This window comes from Schistocerca serialis, chromosome 2 (genome assembly GCF_023864345.2).
Source record: "Schistocerca serialis cubense isolate TAMUIC-IGC-003099 chromosome 2, iqSchSeri2.2, whole genome shotgun sequence".
NCBI lineage: Eukaryota > Metazoa > Arthropoda > Insecta > Orthoptera > Acrididae > Schistocerca > Schistocerca serialis.
The window spans coordinates 600,180,816-600,204,003 of record NC_064639.1 but is presented as its reverse complement, the minus strand read 5'-3'; the positions used below and the strand labels follow the sequence as shown (position 1 = coordinate 600,204,003).

Genomic DNA, 23,188 nt, shown 5'->3' with positions numbered 1-23,188 from the left:
TATATATACGGTTTTCGGAAATTTCCGTTAGAAACTTCTACGACTTGTGGAGGGGAGTGAGTAGATAATATTTTGAAATCCAACCCATGCCTGGAAACGGTAACGTCTGAAAACATATTCGTAACTCAACCACTTCAACAAATAATTTATTACGCGTCACCAGTACATGACTTCTTTTACAGCTCCAATCATTAACAGCCAAAGGAACTGCTTGTGTACTCGTTGACGGATTCTCTTCGACGTGATACAGTACGGCCTCTTCCACTTCGGGTTTGTAGCTGAGTGGTCAGCGCGACAGAACGTCAATCCTAAGGGCTCGGGGTTCGATTCCCGGCTGGGTCGGAGATTTACTCCGCTCAGGGACTTGGTGTTGTGTTGTCCCAATCATCATCATTTCATCCCCATCGACGCGCAAGTCGCCGAAGTGGCGTCAAATCGAAAGACTTGCATCCGGCTAACGGTCTTCCCGACGGAATGCCCTAGTCACACGACATTTACATTTACTTCGGGTGTTGCGGCGTCTCGCTGGAGCGCCACAGTCACGCGTGATGATGATGAAGGTACCCTTTCTCGAAGCCGTTGCGTAATTGTGGCGAAAAGGTACGCGAAGAAATCTGACGTAGATAAAGATCCTGATTAAGGCTACGAGCAGCTTTTCTATTACTGTGAGCTTCGTCATTCGGAGGGATCATGTCGCTGTATTCTCCAAACGTGTACTCAGCCATGTTCTCTAGCTCTCACAGACACGTGAATGACGCTTGAACCAAGTCAGAGACGTAGGACAGACTTCAGATGACAACAGCCGATCTGGTGTAACCACCGCCCCCCCCCCCCCCCCCCCCCCCCCCCCCCCCCCCCCCCCCCCCCCGACTACCTGTTGCATACCTACCAAGCAAACATGTCTTCTCAAACCCGGTAATGGGTTCCTGTTCAAAATATTATGTACTCTCACTCACCTCTTCAAGTCCTAGAAGTTCGTAACGGGAATTTCCAAACACCCTGTACGTGTTGAGTCTGTTCTGTCGGACGCGCCCGAAAGAACAGACACCATACACATATAAATAAATGAGAAATGATCTTCCAACATTTAATATTGAATCGAGCAATCCTGGTTCGAACGTCACAAAATATACCACCTCCGCTTCTTCGCTCCTGCAAATTTCCAACGGTAGGACTTCCAAAGAAGACCACACAGAAGTCCAGTCTACCACACGGCTTAAAAATTCACCGCTTGCACAATAACAAATATGAGTGGACAACTGTAATAGTCAAGTGTGAAACATTCATCCCTAAGCTATTTAGCTGAGCTGGACTTTGTGAAAGGGTTTAAATTATACGCCTGACTTGAATAAAAAGTATTAATTTCTTGTCGGCAATCCACAGGAGAGAAAGCAGATTCCTGTTTATTCCTAAACGGCTGTTATCAGTGTGGCCTTCGGCTTCACCCGAGTGACCTGTTGCGCGGGACCAGAGCTCTCACCCACGGTTAAGTTCCGCGGAAAACTACCAGATTCATCAGGTGTCGCATTAACTGCAGCATCCCGGAGATTTGGAAAAAAGTTCCTCCGCTAATCATTATTATCCTTGCGAGGAAAATTCTGTTTTCCACAAAACAAAAACACATCTAAAAGTCTCACGCTGTGTTCGCTAATGAACCTTATTGTTGTCGACGGCAGTTTCTGCAGATCACCACTGGCATGATCGTAACCGACAACTCTCGAAACTTTGTCCTTCTGTACACACATTAAATCTATTTACTGTTGGAAGAAATGAAAAAAAAAAGTTTCGTTTGTTCGTACCTTATTTGTCGAAAGAAAATAATTTGAAATAGATTAACGCCGACGAAACATTGCAACAGTGTGTGATCTGCACTTTGAGAAGTACAACTCTCTACGACAAAATTACCCGAAACAGACTTAGCCCGAATCACAACTAACTTTTCTGCTCACTTGTAGCACTCACAAGGCTTTAACCTAAACAACTTATAAGGAACAAAATTCACAAAAATAATCGCTAAGTCTGAGAATAAATCGCCATTTTGTAGCAGGTCGGGAAAAATGAGCGGGAAACTATAATTTATAGTACTCCACCAAAACTGAGTTGTTGTTGATCTGCTCGTTTTGGCCCTCTGAGGATCACGTGTTAATTCACGTCAGCATCGTTTCTTCTGTTCTTTCTCCTTGTCCGATATTCTTCCATTCTCATACTTTGCAACCTTCTTCGCTCTTCTGTGCAATTAGATTTTGTTCTGGGTCTATTTTTGTCCTCGGAACCTGTGAAAGCCTGAATTTTTTATTTAACTATCATGCTCCTGCATATCTCTGGATGCTGTACTCCCTTTTGTTCTAGATCCTTTTTTATCTCTTGGATCCAACGTACTTTCGTTCTCTCGTTCACTAGAAATTGTGTTATTTGCTGTTAGACCCGCCTAGTCTATTCTAAGGAAGTGTACGAAGAACAAGCTCCTCTTTTCCGCGATGATGTCCGAGATTCTATCTTGGTATAGAATTCTTGGTTCGCTCTTCTCGTGAGATGACCATCTTCTGTCCTTCGAGGTCCCAACAGCCTCCTGAGAATCTTTTGTTCCACTAGTTCTAGTATCGTAATTAGTCCTGTTCTTCCTAGATTATGAGTTTCCGCTGAGTGTAAGACTTTAGGGCGGATCACTGCCTAGTGACGCCTGAAGTTTGCATAAGATTTTAATTGCGGGAAGCACGTTAACGGAAATTCATTCTTATTTTTAAATGACGTATTGCAGACGAACTACTACTGCTCCATAAAAACCAGGAACTTCTAGACAGATTAAAACTGTGTGCAGGATCGAGGCTCGAACTCCGGACATTTGCTTTTCGCGGGCAAGTGCTCTACCGACTGAGATTCAACAAACCTCACACTCCGGTGCAGAATGAAAATTTCATCCTGGGAAACATCCCTCAGGCTGTGGCTAAGCCATATCCCAGCAGTATCCTTTCTTCCAGGAGTGCTAGTCTTGCAAGTTTCGCAGGAGGATTTCTGTGAAGTTTGAAAGATAAGAGACGAGGTTCTGGCGGAAATAAAGCTGTGAGGACGGATCGTGGGCCGTGCTTGGGTAGCTCAGTCACTGCACCATCTGCCCGGGATAGACAAATGTCTCGCTCTGGAGTCTCGGTCCGGCACACAGTTTCAACCTGACAGGAAGTTTCATATCAGCGCACGCCCCGCTGCAGAGGGAAAATTTCACTCTGGAGACAGTGAAATTTATGAATGCATTCATTCTTTATGGAAGTAAATTATCTTTACAGTAAACAAAGCAAGCCCACTGATTATGGTTCAACAGCACCAAAAAACGTTTGGAGCATTCTTTGTGAGCAGAGGCAGAATAAAAAATGTCTTAAGCAAATGATGTTTAGCTACCAGGGCATTAAACAGCACGACTCCCTTTGTAACTTGATTTTTTACAAAGATATGAACAGCAGTAAGTCTTTTTGAAATTGCTCACTGCATTTTTATTCGATCATGCACTTCCCCTCCTCAAGACCTGTTCAAGAACGTGTCGAAGAGTACCATTTCCGTGAACACGACGTTATTAAAAACGTAAAACAAACTGACATTGACTCTTGTGTACTAACGCGCACTGGAGGGAAACGGCAGCTGTGCTTATTAACTCGGCCTGAGGTGGAATAATCCTGGGCGTCGTTTGTTTCTCTTCATTTTAATATGCGTCTCCGTGTCAGTGAATAACACGGATGTAGACGCTTATACATAGTTTTCCATTTTTCATTTACACTTATTTGAGTGCGCACAGGTTTCCTTCCGAAACACGGCAGCGTACTGTATTTTCCTTTCCGCATCGACAGACTATCTGGAGAATGTCTACCAGCGGTGATTATTTAACCAAGTACTTCAGAAATATTTGACAAAAAGTGAAACTATTTCCATACTGAAACAATTTTCGAGGCTAAATTCTGGACCAATCTGCCAACTACATAAAGATGGAGTACTCAAAGGAACAAGTCTTTCTACCTGCACGTGCTCCCATAATCCTTCCTGTAAAAAAACAGTGTTTAAGGATTAAAATTAAGCGCAGACTCGAACCCATTAATTGGTGTACTGTACTGACCAGAAGCATCAAGCTTGGCTACACTACTGTTGGCTAAAGGCAGTCCCGAATGCAATGGGGTAGTGTTTAATACAGTATGTTGTTATCCGGGAAAACGTCCAATCATCTTATCTAAGTGGTCCGTGGTTCCTGTAAATCACGCAAGACCGATCTCTGAACGCTTCGTTAAACAAGGTCAAGTCCGATGCCCTGACGCACTTTGGTCCATCTGAGGCAGCGACGCAACTGCAGTTACCTCAGTGTCGCTGGGCTGTTTAACTCTACCCTTCCGTCCTTTGAAAATGGCAGGGAACGCGAGCGAGGGCGCTTTAAGCTCACCATCCGTCTCGTGTCTCTGTGTACGAGGCGCTCGCCCTTGGGTATTCTGGTTCCGAGATGTATTTGTGTCTCCAGTTAATTAGTTGAAGGGGCTCAGATACTGTCATAGTACCACAGCGATAAGCACGGTAATCACCTCTATAAGAATCAGCACGGATTCTGCAAACAGAGATATTGCGAAACTCAGGCCGCTCTGTTTCTCCATGTGATCCGTAACGTTTAACAAGGGCCCTCGGGTTGATGCCTTGTTTCTCGGCTTCAGTAAAGCATTTGACACCGTCTCGCACTGTCGCTTAGTGAAAGAAATGCGAGCTTACCAAGTATCGGACCACGTTTGCGACTGGATACACGATTTACTTGAACTCAACACGTCGCTCTTAACGGAAGAACATAGATGTAAAGGTAATTTCCGGAGTACCCCACGGAAGTGTGGTAGGACCTTTACTTTTACAATGTATGTAAACGATCTGTTAGAAAGTGTCGGAAGATCTTTAAGGCTGTTCGCAGATGACGCGGTTTTCTATAAGAAAGTAGCAACGTCAGAAGACAGTATCGAGTTCCAAAATGACCTGCAGAGAGATGAATGGTGCGGATTCTGGCACATGATCCTAAACATACGTAAATGTAACACATTGCGCGTACATAGGAGAATATATGCACTACTGTATAACTATACTATTGATGACAAGTTGCAGAAAACAGTATCTAACACTACGTCTAACTTCCGGGAGAGCTACGTTAAATGGAATGACCACATAAAACAAATAGTAGGAAAACAAATGTCTGACAGATCACAGGACGAATTTTAAGGAAATGTAACGCATCCACGAAGGAAGTAGCTTACAATTACAAGGCGCTTGTCTGGCCGATTCTTGAATATTGTTCGTCAGTCTGAGAACCTTACCAGATAGGAGTGATTGGGGGGGGGGGGGAGGAAGGGAGGGAGAAAATCCAACGAAGAATGGCGCGTTTCGTCACGGGATCGTTTAGTCGGTGCGAGAGCGTTACAGAGGTGCTCAACACACTCCACTAACAGACGCCGCAAGAGAGGTGGTGTGCGTCACACGGAGAGGATTACTATTGACATTTTGAGACAGCACTTTTCGGGAAGAGTGGGACAACATATTACTTCCTCCCATGTGCATCTCTCGAAAAGACTACGACGAGAAAATATGGAAAATTAGAGCCAATACAGAGGCTTACCGGCAATCATTCTTCCCACGTGCCACTTTGGAGCGGAACAGAGATAGGGGGATCAGTTAGGGGTAGCATATCCCCCTCCACACAGTGGGGTGGCTTTCAGAGTGACGTGTAGATGTAGTTACGACTTCTGGAAGAGGGGAGGCATTATCCGAGATGTACTGTTACACATGTTGCTTTCTTAGGTATGCTGTAACTGTGTGTTTTATTAAAATTTAAATAACATGCGACGTGAACTGCAAATAACCAAATATTTGTGTTCGCCGCACCAAAATCATAGGTATTTTAAGAACCACCTTATAAGTGCCATTACTACTGAACTTCCACTAAACTGCCTTTGAATGTATATTAGTAAATGCCTGAAACCTTCACCCGGCCCCAGTTGCAGCCCGTCTGCCTAACGGTTTCCAGGGGCCACAAAATTAGAAATCACTATTTCAAATAATTAATGACTGAGTTTAAAAAATAAACTGCTGTTATAATCAAATGCGTAAGAGGTATAATCTTAGGTTATAGCTTTAACACACTGAGTGAAGCGGTTTAAGTTAGAAACTGTGTAAATATCTGAAGGCAGCGTAACTCAGGGCACGCAAATTACACAGATTATATGTTACATCTGCTTCATTCCTTTGCAACTCACGATCAAGTGCCTGGCAGATGGTTCCTCGAACCACTTTCTAGCTATTTCTTTACCGTTCCGCTCTCGACAAGTACTCGGGAAAAACGAACGCTTAAGTCTTTCCGTGCGAGCTCAGATTTTTCTTACTTTATTGCAATCATCATTTCTCCCTAGGGCGCCAACAAAATATTTTTGCATTCGAAAGAGAAAGTTGGTGATTAAAATTTCATGAGAAGATCTAATGCAACGACAAATGGCTTTGTTTCAATGATTGCCATCCCGATTCACGTATCATATCCGTTACACACACTGCCCAGTTTCGCGATATTCGTCCAGTATTTGAGAAGGAGAATACTTAGCAACTTCCAGCAAATTTTACATATAATTTCAAACCTTTTCTAAACTTTTTCTTGCTTAAACGCTTAACGTCATATTTTTAACATATTATCTCATTTGTAAATTCATGAAACGTTTGAAGCTGTTTTTATCCATTGGAGAACGATTCTTTAAAGAATTGGAGGGTAGAGGGGTTACTGTTGTTATTACTAACTGAAATTTGTCTATGAATGTCCTTTCACTAATAAGTACAGATTCACACGACGAAACCTCTGGACAGTATCGTATGGCAGGATAAGCCAACGCCGTCATTGCGCTGGTTACACGACAATCTGAGACAGTTCGTGTGTTTCTCTTCTGTGCAACTGTGTAATTTTCGAAAACATGAAAAATAATGTTAAGTGTACTTCGCATGTACCAAATGTTTAAATCGAAGACATCAAAACAAAACAGACTTTTTAGTATCAGCAGTAGCACGAGCTTTCGCGTGAAGGTCACCCGCTTCGCACGCCTGCGCTACGGTCAGGCGGGAGGGCAGCTTTGTACATGGGCCTCCTTATCAAGCAGCCGCCAAGGCCTCCTGGCCAGCCACTTATCTAGAGCCTGCTCACTCGCGCTGCCTCCGGCACTCGCATTCTGCTCGAAGCACGACTGGAAGTCTCTGCTATTGGCGATCCAGTAGAAGTGATGTTTTTTTTCACTCCTTAGCGGAGTATGTGCTTGGATTACGATTGCGTGTCTAGTTAAAACTGTGCTGGATTGCGAATAGTATTCTGAACCCTACCTTTCGTGGGTAGTGTGCTCCTAACTGAGCTATCCGAGCATGCTTCACGAAAGCTTGAACATGCCACTGGATGCCTTCATTACCTGTCGAACTCCACAGAAAACACTATGTGCTGTACTAGCATCCTTTGAGTAGGATTGTTAGGTGTGCTGGGGAAGCCCAGTTGCTAGCGCATTGAGAGCAGAAGGTAGCGAACCGGAATCGAACACCTGTACGCCATGAAGTTTTTATCTGCAAAAATCACTACTGCGTGTTGGCCGCTAAGGCTTAAAAACTTATCGCTGAAGTCATTGTGGTTAGCCGAACCTCTGTTACAACGATTTCCGTTGACCTTGTTAGTGAAAATATGCTTGAAATGTAAAATTTTCGATTAAGCCTTGTCTAATTTGACTCATGTCAGCCATGACCTACCGTAGCAAGAAGTACAGCACTTCTTGAGCGTATTACATGTTACAATTTACATTCGCACGCGTTGAAGGACGTGCTTCACGCGTTGTCCTTGTATTTGGATGGAACCATGCACTGGTTTCTTCAATGTGTTACGAATTTATTCCAATATTGCTGGATCATTTCGTAAATCTTTGCAAGACTGTGCAGCTTGCTGCAGTAGTTCTGCAACCGTATCAACGTGAGTCTTCTCGTCTGAGATTATCCTGTCAGAAAAAAAAAACAGTGGACTGAGATCATATGGAAAAAATCCCAAGCTACACAAATTGCTCTATCCACCCATCTTTTATCATATCGAAGCGTGAGATTTCTTTTTACATCAGCAGCAAAAAGTATCGGTGCCCTATCATGCATGTACCACATTTCCCAACCACCGGCAGTAGATGATTGGTTCGTTGGTTGGATGCTCAAAGGGAGCAAACTGATAGGCCATCAGACCCTTTGTCCTCGAACAGAATATGTGACGGTAGATTGATGATAGCCTACCGCGCAAAACCCAGGGGAAGAAACTCCCAAAGTCTACCAATGTCAACGAAGCTAAGATACGGGACAAAAAGAAGAATGCCAGATAGAGGAAGAAAGGCAAGCACTGTGCACCATCTAGGGAGCAGCCGGAAGCCCCCGCCGCTCACCAGAGATACTCCGAAATTGCCTTGGAACACGGACAGGGCAAGACCAGCACAGGGAGACAAATGACGACCAACTCTAACTGAGGGTGGAGGGAGAAGATTAAAAGAGCAGGTAGGGTGAGGACCACTAAGCCCAGACAATTGTAGCTCGGTCTGCGCAGAGGAGGCAACAGATATTCTGCCAATCCCTCAATGCGCCGATAAGGTTAAATGGCCCTCCCTTAAAGAGAATGCTAAAAGCCAGCTTCACTAATAAAACGTAAAACAAAGTCCCGCGGGGGAGTCGACACCTAAAAGCGGGCGTAGCGAGTCAACGGTATTACGAGTCCTCCGCACGGCGGCTAGACTGGGACAGTCCAGCAAAATGTGGACCGCCGTCAAAGGGGCGCCACAACGACAGAGGAGTGGGTCCTCACTACGGAGGAGACGACCAGTGTCAGCCAAGTATGGTCGATGCGAAGACGGCAAGGGAAGGTAGAGTCCTGGAGAGGCCTGCATGGAGGACCTCTTCAGATTCGTAATTTCCTTTATCACCCGTAGTTAGTTTGGTGAAGTCATAGTGAGCCACTCCGTTTTCCAGGGACCTAAAACTTGTCGGCGTAATGCCGATCGGACGTCTGTTTCCGGAATACCGATCTGAAGAGTCGGTTCACTGGTGTCCAGTTTGGCCAGGCTATCAGCGAGTTCATTCCCCGGGATCTCTACGTGGCCCAAGGTCCGGACGAAGGTCGCTGAGCGTCCACACTGTCCAAGAGAATACAGGGAATCCTGGACAGCAATGACCAATGGTTGGCGAGGTTAGCACTGGGCGAGAGCTTGCTAACTGCTCAAGGAGTCGCTGCAGATGAGAAAGGACGCATCATTTCAAGAACGGACATGCTTGAGAGCAGTGGAAACACAACAGCCGTCCGGTCGTAGATGAAAAGAGAAACTAATTAAAAGCAAACTTAATCCAAAAATCTGCACTTCAAATGTATTTGTATTGGCTACGACAATATTTTATGCTGACATCAGTGGCGTTTCGTAACAGAGCATTCGCAATTATCTCACAAACGATACCTCTGCAGACCTCTTTTTACTGGAACGTTTTGGCATCTATCACAGTATAGTTTCACGCCTGTGAGCTTTCGCTATTAATTATTTACATACATACTGTGCAAGCCATTATTTGGTGGTGGCGGTGGATACCTTGTACAACTACTTGTCAATCCCTTGGGTCTCACTCGCAAGTGGAACAAGGGAAAAATCACTCTATGTATCTCCGTACGAGCATTAATTTCTCTTGATGGTTCTTACGCGAAATTTATGTTGGCGGTAGCCGATAATGTCGGTTTTCTAAATTTCTTTCAGTAGGCTTTCTATTTGGCCGTATTCTGAGAAGAGATGGAGAAAACCTAGAGAAAATATTCATGGAAGGAAGACTGAGGGTAAGAGCAGCGAGCAGGTTGATTGATCAAATCAAGAGGTCTGGTCAACGTCTTCAGCAGGCTCTAAGAGAATCTGGCAACCGTCCTGGACGGAGACTCTTGCTTCATGGGGTCACGAAGCTCAGCAGTGAGTCCAACAGCTTGTGACAAGTGTTTCGCGAAAAGAACGTGTTCTATCTATGTATTCCCACTTGAGTTCTGGAAGCATCTCCGTAATACTCGCCTGTTGATCGAGCCTACTGGCAACACAGATCTAGCAGTCCGCCTCTGAACTGCATCGATGTCTTCTTTTAGACTGACCAGGCGAGGATTCCAAATACTCGAGCTGCACTAGGCATTGGTCGTACAAGTGTTGTATATGTGTTCTCCTTTTAGATGAGTTTCACACTCCTAAAATTATCGCCATCCTTTCGGCTTCCATACTACCAGCTTTAGGACGCTCGTCCCATTTCATACCACTTTGCAACGTTACGCCTCGATATTTAATCGACGTTACTACGTCAGCGCACAACTAATACTGTATTCGAATATTACGTGGTTGCTTTTCCTACCCAATTGCGTTAACTTACATTTTTCTACAATTAGAGCAAGCTACCACTCATGACGTCAAATAGAAATTGTGTTTAAGTCCTCATGTATCGTCTAACAGTCATTAAACGATGTTTTCCTGCATACTGCAGCGTCATCTGCATACCAACTAAGTGTACACACACACACACACACACACACACACACACACACACACACACACACACACACACACAAACTTTCTTCGAAACAAACTGACAGCTTCAGTCGAGCATTATTGGAAAATTATCTGATAATCGCCTTTGGCGTCAACACCTCATGGAATTCGAGAGCTGCATGTTCTCCCTCACAGGTCGGACCTCACCCCACCTCATGCAGAGTCTCATTTTAGACGTGAGCCATGGCGAAAGTTGACGGCGTGCACCAACGGCTGAGCGGCCCCTTCAGAACACTGACTTGCGAGGCGGCGGCGGGCGCGCGGCAACGCTATCAGGTGTCGGCCAGCGACCTGCTGCTCCAGAGGAATCTTCTCTACGAGTGGTTGCCTCATTACCCGCTGTTTAAAGTACCGACTTAATGCGTCCGGTCAGGTCTGTGCTTTCAAGAAAAATGAAGCGTTAAAACTTACTGCTGGAGTTATAGCTTGAAGAAAGGAAACAAAGTTTAACGTCCCGTCGACAGCACAGTCACTAGTGTCGGAGGAGAAACTCGGATTACGAAAGGAGGGGGAAGGAAATCGGAAGTGCCCTCTTCAAAAGAACCATCCTGGCATTTTCCTGGAGCGGTTTAGAGAAATCACGGAAAACCCAAATCTGGATGGCCGGATGAGGTTTCAACTGTAGTCGTCCCAAATGCGAGTGCTGTGTGCTAACCACTGCGCCACCTCGCTCGGTAGGGCTTAAAGGGTTCGCAACGAGAAGTCAACCCCTGAGAAAGATGTAACTACGAAAGTAACAGTCCTAGGGATGCTACTTTCTCTCCTCAATTAATGCAAACAAGTCAAAGAAAATCTTAGTAGATTATTTCGGCACAGCAGATTTCTCAAGGAATTTATAGTGGATCGATGTGAAGTATCAAACCCTCGCTTGCAGAATTTGTCAGCGTTTATCGGGAACGGTGTATTTGCTTCTGAAACCACACACCGAAATTTTCTGACGTTTCCCCTATAGCACAGACAATACATCGTTGTAAGAAAACAAACATTGTTCTTTCTCAAGCAGTACGTAGCCCGTAATACGAGGGAAACAGTGATACAAATAGCCGATAGGAGGTACATCAAGAGCTGTCCATGGTTCAAATGGTTCAAATGGCTCTGAGCACTATGGGACTCAACTGCTGTGGTCATAAGTCCCCTAGAACGTAGAACTACTTAAACCTAACTAACCTAAGGACAGCACACAACACCCAGCCATCACGAGGCAGAGAAAATCCCTGACCCCGCCGGGAATCGAACCCGGGAACCCGGGCGTGGGAAGCGAGAACGCTACCGCAAGACCACGAGATGCGGGCTGTCCATGGTACTCGTACCAAAGTAATATAGTAGGATAATTGTGAATGAAACACACACAACACTGGTGCAATATTCTACTGTATTTATTATTTGTCACACGAACCGATTTTCGGCTGTTACGCCATCATAAGGTAAAAATATATGCATGTGGTGCAGAGAAATTTTGTTGGATCGAAGATTTTAAAACAGAGCATCTACAGAGTATTTCCGTTTCCAGAGATGAAAAATGTTAATCTAAGGATTAGGAATAAAACGAGGGCGATCACTTCAGTGTAAATGCGATCTAAGTTAATTAAGATAAAATATATGACACATTAACTAATGAACTATAGACAAATTACAACAATTGTAATATACGTGACACATTCCAGAGATGTGGCTGAACAAAATAATCTCGCCATTAATAGTTAGTTAGTTAATTAGTTGTTCCATGGATCGATTTGCACAATAAATCGTCATGATGTGGAACGAGTTATTTTACATTCATATTGCAAATTAATTTGTACATCTATTTGTCCTTTAAACATCAGCATATAATTGTTTTTCCCCGAAATAAAAACAAGATATATATACTGAGTTAGCAATTCCTACCCACCAACTTTCACACATTACAAACATAGAAATTCTTCTACGGAATAGGAGTTGTCAAGGAGCAACTTTTTCAATTTATTTTCAAATTTTACATTGCTGTCTGTTGTACATCTTACATCACTGGGTAAGTGGTCAAAACTTTTTGTTGCAGCGTTGTGCACCCGTTTCTGTGCTAAAGACAAACTTAATCTCGAGTAATGAATGTCATTTTTCCTCTAGTATTGTAATTATGTACCTCATTGTTTCTTTTGAACTGTATTGGATTATTTACAACAAACTTCATGCGGGAATAAATATACTGTGAAGCCGTAGTCAGAATGCCCAACTCCTTAAAGAGATGTCTATAAGATGATCGCGGGTGAGCACACATATTATCCTCACAGCACGTTTCTGGGCAATGAAGACCTTCTTTCTTAAAGATGAGTTACCCCAGAACACTATTCCATATGACATTACTGAATGAAAATAAGTAAAACATGTCAGTCTACTGATTTGCTATGGTTCTAAGTGCAAATGTGGCTGAACTAAGTTGTTTTAGGAGTTCCAATTTTTTTTCCAATTTAATTTCTCATCAATATGGACACCACAGAATTTTGAAGTTTCTACCACATGTATTATTTCATCACTATGTGTTACACTTATCACTGGTGCAGTACCCCTGGAGGTGCAGAACTGAATATGATGCGTCTTTGTGAAGTTCAAGACGAGACCATTCGCAGAAAACCAGTCAATGATACTTTTGAGACCTTTGTTCCATTTCTGTTTGTATACTGGGAGTGATTACCACACTGGTGTCATCTGCAAAAAGAACTAATTCTGCTTGTTGTACATTAGATGGTAGATCATTTATATACGTGAGAAACAGTACTGGACCTGAGATTGAGCCTTGGGGAAGCCCATAGGTGATTTCTCCTGAGTCAGAATTCTGTCTCTGGATTATGCTGGTTGAATTACTACTATGTACAACTTTCTGCATTCTTTTGGTTAGATATGACATGATCCATTGGTTAGCTATAGCATCAATCCCACAAAATTTCAATTTATCTAGTAGTATATTATGATTCACAGAATCAAATGCCTTGGATAGGTCACAGAAAATACCTGCCGATGCTATTTTGTCATTTAATGTTTGTAATATCTGGTGTGTGAACATGTAACTGGCGTTCTCAGTAGAGCAACCCTTCTGAAACCCAAACTGTGATTTTTCTGAGGATATTTTTGTTGCTAAGGTGAGACACTATTCTAGAATATATCACCTTCTCAAAAATTTTGGAAAATGATGTCACCAGTGAAATAGATCGGTTGTTACTGACGTCTCTCTCGTCATCTTTCTTAAAGAGGGCTTTAACAATGGCATGTTTTAGTCTCTCTGGAATAATGCCTTGAGTTAAAGATGCATTACGTATTTCGGACAATACCGGACTTATTATATGGGAACAAATCTTTATTACTCAATTGGAAACACCACTAAAACCAGGAGAGCTTTTACTCTTGAGAGAATGTATAAGCCTCTTAATTTCAGAAGTAGAAGTTGGTGGTACATTCATATGATGTAATTTTGTGGGAGTTACTTCTTCAATATACTGGTGTGATCTTTCTCTTGAACTACTGGTCCCTGTGCTTTTTTACTATGTTTAAGAAATGATTATTAAATACATTTGCTGCCTTTTACTTGTCATTTATAACCCTTCCATTCAAGTGTGGTTAGTTATCCTGTCTCTTGCTTCACTATATTCCATATTGCCTAAGCTCTGTTGTCAGACGTACTGATTTCTGACATTATGTGCGTAAGTCTTGATTATTTAATAACCTTTGTTAGTAATTTTGAGTAGTTTTTGTAGTGCGCAACTAAAGCAGGGTCTCTGCTTGTTCTTGCCAAAAGATACATTTCCCTTTTCCTTTCACAAAATACTTCAATCCCATTAGTGATCCATGGTTTTCTATGTGGCTGTTTAATGTCCCTTCTGATTAGCTTATGCAGAAAGCCATTTTCAAATACTGGTATTAATTTATCAAGGAACAGATTGAATTTTATATCAGCATTTGGTTCTTTATAAATTTCATCCCAGGTTGTTTCTTGTAAACTACTCTTAAAATCACTTGCCCTGTTGTCATTAATGGTTCCGACTGACTTCCACTAGGTGTATCCACACTCTAAGGCACTATGTCATTTATCCTAACCAACTGTGCATCATGATCAGAGAGAGCATCTGTTACTGGATAAACAGTTATTTTCTTGCTTTGTGCCTCATCAAAGAACTCGATATCAATTAGGGACCTACTGTCTTTATCCACCCGTGTTGGGATGTTAACTACTGAGAGCAAATTGCAGGATCCAAATAAAGTTTCCAGACAATTTTTCCTATCAGAATCCTTTAGAAAATCTACACTGAAGTCACTACAGACTATTAACTGCTTGCTGATGTCTGACAGACAGCGCAGTAAGGAATCCTGGTTCCTCATAAATAATCCAAAATTTCCCAGTGGGGATCTATACACTGTTACAATTAAAAGTGAACTGTTTTTCAGCATTAATTCACAAGCACACGCTTCTATGTCCTCATCACTGCAAAATCTACTTGTGTCCTAAGTTACAAACAGATACGATAAGAGTGATATTAAGTAGGTGAGTTAAGCAGTTGTGATTATAGATAGTGTTTTTTTTTTTTAAAAAAAAGGAGGAATTATAGTAAATGAAATGAAGAAAAATGGAGAATGTGAGTAAGATGGGTAATTTACAACATGGACAATGCTTCTACTTGTAGCGGTACCGGGTAAGACGTTATGGCCACAAAATTTATCGATAGCATTTAGGTCCAAGAAAACAATGTTCAGAAGTGCAATTTGTCTTAAAAAACATATAATGAAGGCACACACTGTTGCTGGGATGCGCACGGCTTATAAAGTGATTGCAAACAGTGATTTATCATCATTCTATGAGCGCTAAATTAATAATAACGATTTTTTATATATATATAAGATTTATAACAACTTTTAAGGTCTGCGCCATGCTAAACTTTCATGAATATTACATCTCTCTTAGCGTCTAATAATAAATTCTGCAGGCGTCGAGGCGAATCTTGGGAACAAACAAAACACCATGACTGCATTAGGTCTCAGGAATTGATCGTCGCACAGTTTACACCCTTATAATCTACTTCTAAGAAAATAACATTTGGGCTTCTTCCTATGACATAGTCCCATTTGCCTTTCAATTGGAATATACATCCAAGATTAGAAATTAGGAATACGAACGTTAGAAAACTACATTATAGTAATCTGTGAACCTAGCCAGTGGATTTCTCAAATAAGTGGCAGACGAAGTGTGAAAAACTCAACAGAGCCTAAATAATTTCATCCATTAGTCATACGACAGCTATCACGTCTTAAACAATCCGAAGGAAAGTGGATATTGCGATGTCGTACATGAAACGCATTCAGGGAAGGGGGACCTGGTATGTGGAAGGTAATCTCACAAGATACTCTTGTGGCCCACGTTTGAGGATTTTATTTCATTGGCATGAGAGCATTGAAGGACATTCGACAAAGCGCACAAGAACGCTCTATTATTTAGATTTCCAACACGTACCGCAACAAAGGCTCTAGAAGTATTTACCGCAGGAGAATAGGCGATAAGACACACTGGGCTCATTAAGAAACGGAAAACCTTGTGTGTCTAACGATCTAGTTTCTGTAATTAGGAGGTTATGGTAAAAAAATTACAAGTCTGACTCTGATGTGACATGGAACATCGTGAGTAATAATGCAAACGACGCGGACCTTCAGAATAATTTTCTTCAAAGGGCGAAAAGCAAATTATGTTTCGTTCCTATAATATTTATTTGTTAAAAAGGGTTTTCACCTTATTAATCCATCTCAGGTAATATTACTTGATGAACTGTTAGACTGAAAACCAGTTTGCAATAAATATTATTGAAACAGAACAATTTTTTTCATTTGCACCATTTAGCATGAAACTGTTCTACCAAGAAGAAATGGAAGAATCCATTCTTAATAACTGTGCATAACTGTGTTCGTATGGTTTTTTAGTGTTGTACATGTTTCGTTCAAATGCATAAACTGGAATAGCCATCGGAACATGGTTGGATCTGGATGCATTATTGGGATGGAATCTGGCTAAGACATGATGAAGGTTCATGTCACTTCATTTTACAGTAAACAAATCAGTAACTGGAATAAAACGTGCTGTAATGCTTTTGAAAACAATTCAATTGAAGAACGTGCGAAAACTGCAAAAAGAAAAGAAACCATCGAGAAAGTTCACTGTGTGGCATTGGAACGTCATCTACTGAAGGCACATCAAACAACTAAGATTTAGACTCTTGGTGACTGCACAGATGAGCCCCAAAATATACCATAAGAGATAAGAAAGAGAAAGGAAATGTAATAAAGAAGCATTTGCGTTTGAATCTGATCGCCTATGTGAATGTGGTACATTATTTTAGAACTCTTCGCCGGTGAAAACGCGCTTATAAATGTCGACGGCCGTTGCCTTGCGTGCAGGTGACACGTTGCGTAACGACTGAACAAAGCTCCAGGGTCAGATGGAATTCCTATCAGATTCTGTACTGAATTTGCAGCTGAATTAACCCTTCTTCTGAATATAATCTATTGTAGATGCTTCGAACAAAAAAACGTGCGCAGCAGTTGAAACGAAGCACAGATCACACATTCGTCTACATGAAGTATGGAAGTGCTCACCAAAACCAACGTCCAGTATCCTTTACATTACCGAGAAGCATTTAATCCCGTACCACATCTACGCTTTTTTGTCCAAAGTGCGACCATATGGGGTATCAAGTGAAATTCCTAAAGGGATTGAGCATTTTTTGGTAGTAAGACGCAGCAGGTAATCTTGGATGGATAGTCATCGACAGATGCAGAAGGAACTTCGGATGTGCCAGAAGGAAGTGTGTTAGGAGCCTTGCTGTTCACGTTTATTAGTGACCTTGCGGACAATTTAATAGTAACTTTAGACTTTTTGCAGAGGATCCAGTTGTCTATAGTGCAGCGGTCTCTGAAAGAAGCTGCTATAAGTATTTAGTCTGATCCTGATAAGATTTCTAAGTGATGCAAAGATTCTAGCTTGGTTTAAATGTTCAGAAATGTAAGACTGTACACTTCACAAAACGAAAAAACGTAGTATCCTGTGAATATTAGCGAGTCACAATTGGAGTCTGTAAACTCATACGGATACCTGCGTGTAACAATATGCAGGGATTTGAAATGGAATGATTACATAGGCTCCGTAGTGGGTAAAGCAGGTGGTAGATTTCGGTTTATTCACAGAATATTAGGGAAACGTAAACAGTCTACAAAAGGAGGCTACTTACAAATCACTCGTGTTACCCGTTCCCACCAAATGGGACTAACAGAGGATGTTGAATGGCAGCACGCTAGGTCCCAGGTTCGTTTGACCCGTGGGAGAGTGTCACAAAAATGCTGAAGAAACTGAAGTGGGAGACTCTTCAAGATAGACGTAAACTATCACCAGAAAGCCTACTTACAAAATTTCAAGAAACCCCAACGTCTCGCTCACACAGGGATCGTGCGAATAAGATTACACTACCGCTCATTAATTTCAATACTCCCAATAAATGACGTCTAGTTCTCCGTATATAAGTTTTAATACCGTGGGTACGGTTGAGGTAGAAAGGAACAGTACAACAGTTTTACACATTTCGTGATTTTTGTTTGTGGTAATCGAGATACAACAGTATCCAACAAAAAATGTTGTGTACATAAACGTTATGTACCTATCTGATATGTTTGTTCACCTTATTGGCAACGGACGCCGCATTTGGTCCACCTGTGTTCCTTGTAGTGATGTGATGTCCGCAGCGAACGGCAAGCATTGTTACGATACATAACATGTGGTTTCTGCAAGTCAGTTCCTTCGTGACATTTAAATGTGCACAACGCTAGCACGGCTCCTCGAGTGGAGATACCCATAGAAAAACGTGCTGCAATTCTAGCACTTAGCCAAGCAGGTTTATCTATTCGCCAAATTGCGAAACTGTGTAGTGTGTCTATGGGCGGAGTGCAATACACCATTCACCGCCAGAAGAGAACACGTAGTAATAAGGACATACCGCGACCAGAACGATCTCGTAAAACAACTAAAAGTGATGATAAATATATCAGAAGTATCAGTAAGAGAAATAGATTCAAAACAGCGCCCCAAATTCGTGCAGAACTGGTAAAAATGAACAAGATAACAATATCTGTTGCAACAGTAAAAGGAGACTGACTGAAGCCGTCTTGAAACGATGTGTCACAGCAAGAAAACTCCTTCTAAGGCACATAAATAAACAGAAGAGACTTGACTGGACTAGAAAACATCGTAACTGGGCATCGAATGAGTGGACGAACGTGTTATTCACGGATGAATCGAAGTTCGAGATTTTTGGAACCAGAAGGAGAATATTCGTTCGCCGATTTGCAGGGGAAAGAAGACCAGCAGTGTTTTCTACCTACAGTTAAACACGGTGGAGGTTCTGTTATGGTTTGGGGATGTTTTGCCGGAGATAGAGTTGACGACATTGTAAAATGTATAGAAAGGTGTATGGATGGAAGGAGTACCACCACATAATTCAGTATCATGCAGTACGAAGTGGATTGCGCTTAATAGGGGAAGGGATCACCTTACAACAGCGTAATGACCCAAAACATCGGTCGGCATACTGTACGAACTACATTGCATTAAAGGAAAAATAGAAAGTACTGAATGGTTTGGTACCGCCGTCCGAAAGTCCCGATTGTAACCCCATTGAAATGGTCTGGAATGAAGTGGACAGACGTATTAGGGAAGTTAATATATCCAGCAACGAACATCTCTGGAATTTTGTTAAGGATGTGCGGAATCTCATAGATTCACGATACCTACAAAAATGATTTACCGTATGCCTCGAGTTTGTGAGGCAGTCATTAAACCCAAACGAGGATTCTTTGATGAAAGTAAGATATTGTTGTGATTGTATTATATAGTGGAAGTTAATATAATTGTATTTTGCGAGAAATAACGTTTGATTTGTGCTGTAAATCTGAAATACCAGGGTGTATTGAAATTAATGAGCGATAGCGTGTATTAATTACAGCACGCACGAAGGCATTAAACAATCATTATTCCCGCGCTCCATACGTGAATCGAACGGAAAAAAGCCCCAATAATTGGTACAGTGGGACATACCCTCTGCCATTCACTTCACACTAGTTCGCAGGGTATAGACGTAGATGAAAGAAATCATTAGATTCAGTGATGCTCATTGGCTACCGTCTAGTATTACCCGATTTACAACGATCAATGTCAAAGGATTTGCCAACTTCAGCACGCAACGTAAGAGGCGGCGACAGCGAAGTGCACTTCATCCCCTTCACCATACACTGTACATTGTGGCTTCTACACTGTGGATGTGTGCGACTGACGCATTTCCGTACAGTCCTCCCGCCTGAAATGAAGCTGAATAACTTTGCTCTCTCGCAGGGCAGGTAGCGCAGCGAGGCCAGCCTACGCCACCCCGGGCGACCCGAGTGCGTGGGCGGCTGGGCGTGCCGTGTGGCGCTAGGCCGCGCAAGGACGTCCGTCCGTCCGAGCCTGAGGGACCGCGCGGAGAACACGGCACAGGGCAGGGAGCACTCAGACACCTGCTGCTGCCGCCACCCGCCACCTCAGCAGCCACAATGAAATACACCTACGGGGAAAATGTCGGGGCCAGTGCTGAGCTCCGAAAACAGTGGTGTACCTGCGAGGACATGGTAAACCCTACAGCATCACTCGTCTAACCGTATAGTTTTATGATTACTACAAATATTTTCATTGACAGAAATACATCATTTTCGTAAATCAATAAATACGTATCACAGACTCTGCACAGAACCACGGTCACCCTTGAAATACACGCCAGTAATTTGCTACACACTGGCAACATGCACTTTTTCTATGCTCACGAAAATTGAATTCAGTTGCGTAATCGGCGGTTTATACGTTTACACAATAATCTCATTGCACAACTCTGGATACTGTTACAGGCTGCGCATACGCTCAGACATCCAACAAAAGTAAACAATATTTAAAATCCATCGCGTAGCAGCAAGTGGATTAAAAAACAAAACGTGTCTCCGGAATGTCAAGCCGACAATTTACGTCGAAATACCACGTTGATAAAACTTTATTGCGATGTCCCTGAACCACATTTACAACCTATTACGAAAAATCAAAAGATTTCACCTGTCAAGCACTCATCGATACAAGTATTCGTTACGAACTCTACACTCCAACGCGTCATTTATTCCTCTCATTCAGAAGAATAACGCCGTTTCGGCACGAAGTTTTGAAATGGCACGAACGTTCAACACGGCTTGAGACCCAATACGAAGAGTAGAAACATTCTGTTCCAGAAAGGCTAATATAGGTCAATATCTTTTGGCGTTCGTAAACAACGACCTCGCATTCAGATAATGGTAGAAACAACTTGTCTTCGATTTCTCTTACAAAGCCGATATCTCTCTGTCTTCCATGTGCATAAATCACACAGCTTCACAGCTCTGTGTTTACGCCCGTCAATTCGTTTTCCTTACGTTTAAAGTGCTTCTAAAGTTTCTTTATCCGGCACAATCATTTGAATCAGCGTACCTACTAGATCAGACGACAAGATTAATGCACAGCCTTATGCTCAACACACTAAATTATCGCGAATTCATAACGGAAACGGTAACACAGCGTTCGTCACCTTTTGTTACGCCACCAGAACGGATCACACTATCGGGTAAACAATCGTATTGTCTTTTCTTTCATGTACAAGAAGACGCTGAGACATCACACGATTTCCGGGAGCGATTCAGCAAACAGGAATCTACGAAAAGTCGGAAATACTTTTCTAGAGCAAATCAACTTCCCGAGTGTCGTCCAGAACACCTACAAGATTCCGAATAGACCTAGCTCCCTACAGCAAGACCAGCGGTCCCGTGGTCTCCAGAGAAGCTTGAGCCATCAAGTGTCTTACAGGTACCGCGCACCTTTTCACGGCTCCAGTTGCCGCTAGTAATCATCATCAGCACTTACCCCTCAGTCATAGCGGAGGCGCCGTAGTGATGCACTGTCCCGGAGCAGCAGCCTCAGCATCGTCGTTGACAAACGGAACAGAACACTCGCACAAACACACACGTCACAGACGGATCCGACAGCACAACCTAACCGCACGCTAGTTGCGACAAGACTACCCAACAAGCGCGCTCGCAGCCGACTGGACGCTGCTTCGTGCTGAGTCGGAAACGCTCGGGCGAATCCGTGGGGAAACAGGTGTCAGCGGGCCGCTCGGTCGGCGACTGCGGAGCGCCATGCCGCTTCGCTGCCGCACGGCGTTCCTTTGATGTTTTTAATGCTCAATTGCTAGAAGCGTTACGTTAATGAAATTTTAACAAGGAAATGAAAGTGGAGCTTATTAAATATCTCTAGAGAAAAGAATGAAGCAAAATATTTTCAACAGTACGAAAAAAAAGGCTCCCAATTAAAGGAAAATAATTCTCAAGAATTAGTGCTATTAACTAAAATACGTATCGCTAACGCAGATTGAATTTTTGGATTTGCATACAATAAATTTAATGTGTGCGCTCGACGGGCTTTTGGATCATGCACTGCTTCTTCTGTTGTACGTACGAAACTGGTGCCAAAATAATCACACAAAATGGGTAACATACTTACTCACATTTTTTCGAAAATTGTCGAATGGCACGTCACAGCACTTCAGGAGATATGTTCTTCTTTCAGACGACGGAGAATTACTCTTGAAAGCCGCCTACTTAAGATTTACTGACTAATGATAGCATTTAAACGACCTTCTGTACGCAGAAGAACGCTTTCCAAAGCGAAAAGTTAGGGCAAGCTGTAACTAAATGAGGAAATAAGAAACTAAGTGAGCAAACTAAGTGAGCAAACAAAATTAGCAGGGTATGCGTCACAATAAAACAGAGAGAAAACCTCACTTCGCAAGTATATAAGATGCCCAGCCATATTGTAATCATCGGAGGATACTTTAATCATCCAACATTCTATCAATCGAATAATTACACTTCTGTTGCCGGTAAGGTTGGTTGGGTGATTCTCGGGAGGGGACCAAACAGCGAGATCATCGGTCCCAACGGATTAGGGAGGGATGGAGAGAAAGTCGGCCGAGCCTTTTCAAAGGAACCATCACGGCATTTGCCTGAAGCGATTTAGGGCAATCACGGAAAACCTAAATCGCGATGGCCGGACGCGGGTTTGAATCGCCATCCTTCCAAATGCGAGTATAGTGTGCTAACCACTGCGCCGTCTCGCTCTGTCTGTTGCTGGTAACCGTGATAACAAATGCTGTGGAACATTAGTAAATACCTTCTCCGAAAACTAGTTAGAAAAGATGGTTCGGATACCCTCTCGTGATGGAAATATATTGGACCTCATGGTAACAAATAGGCATGACCTCTTTGAGGTTGTCTGCATCGAAGCTGGTATCAATGGCCAGGAGGCACTTGTAGCATACACGACTTCCAAAGCAGAAAGGGCAACTAAAAGAAACAGAAAGATTTATTTGCTAGAGAAACTCTGTAACATGTACCTCAGTGAGTAAATTGAAACCTTTAACTCAGAACAGGAGTATGAAGACGAACTATGGCTCAAATTTAAATGAATATATGAGCATGCA

The 23,188-nt window shown here is 42.7% G+C and overlaps 1 protein-coding gene across 2 annotated transcripts in view; it reads right to left on the bottom strand.

The window, feature by feature from the left end:
• The window catches only part of LOC126457637 (protein FAM43A), a 624,174-nt gene extending 602,462 nt beyond the window's left edge, over positions 1–21,712 (bottom strand). For both annotated transcript variants that reach the window (XM_050094108.1, XM_050094109.1), the window contains exon 1: positions 21,571–21,712. The gene's annotated coding sequence lies outside the window, so the exon portion shown is untranslated. The remainder of the gene's footprint in view (positions 1–21,570) is intronic.
• Positions 21,713–23,188: the final 1,476 nt, after the last annotated feature.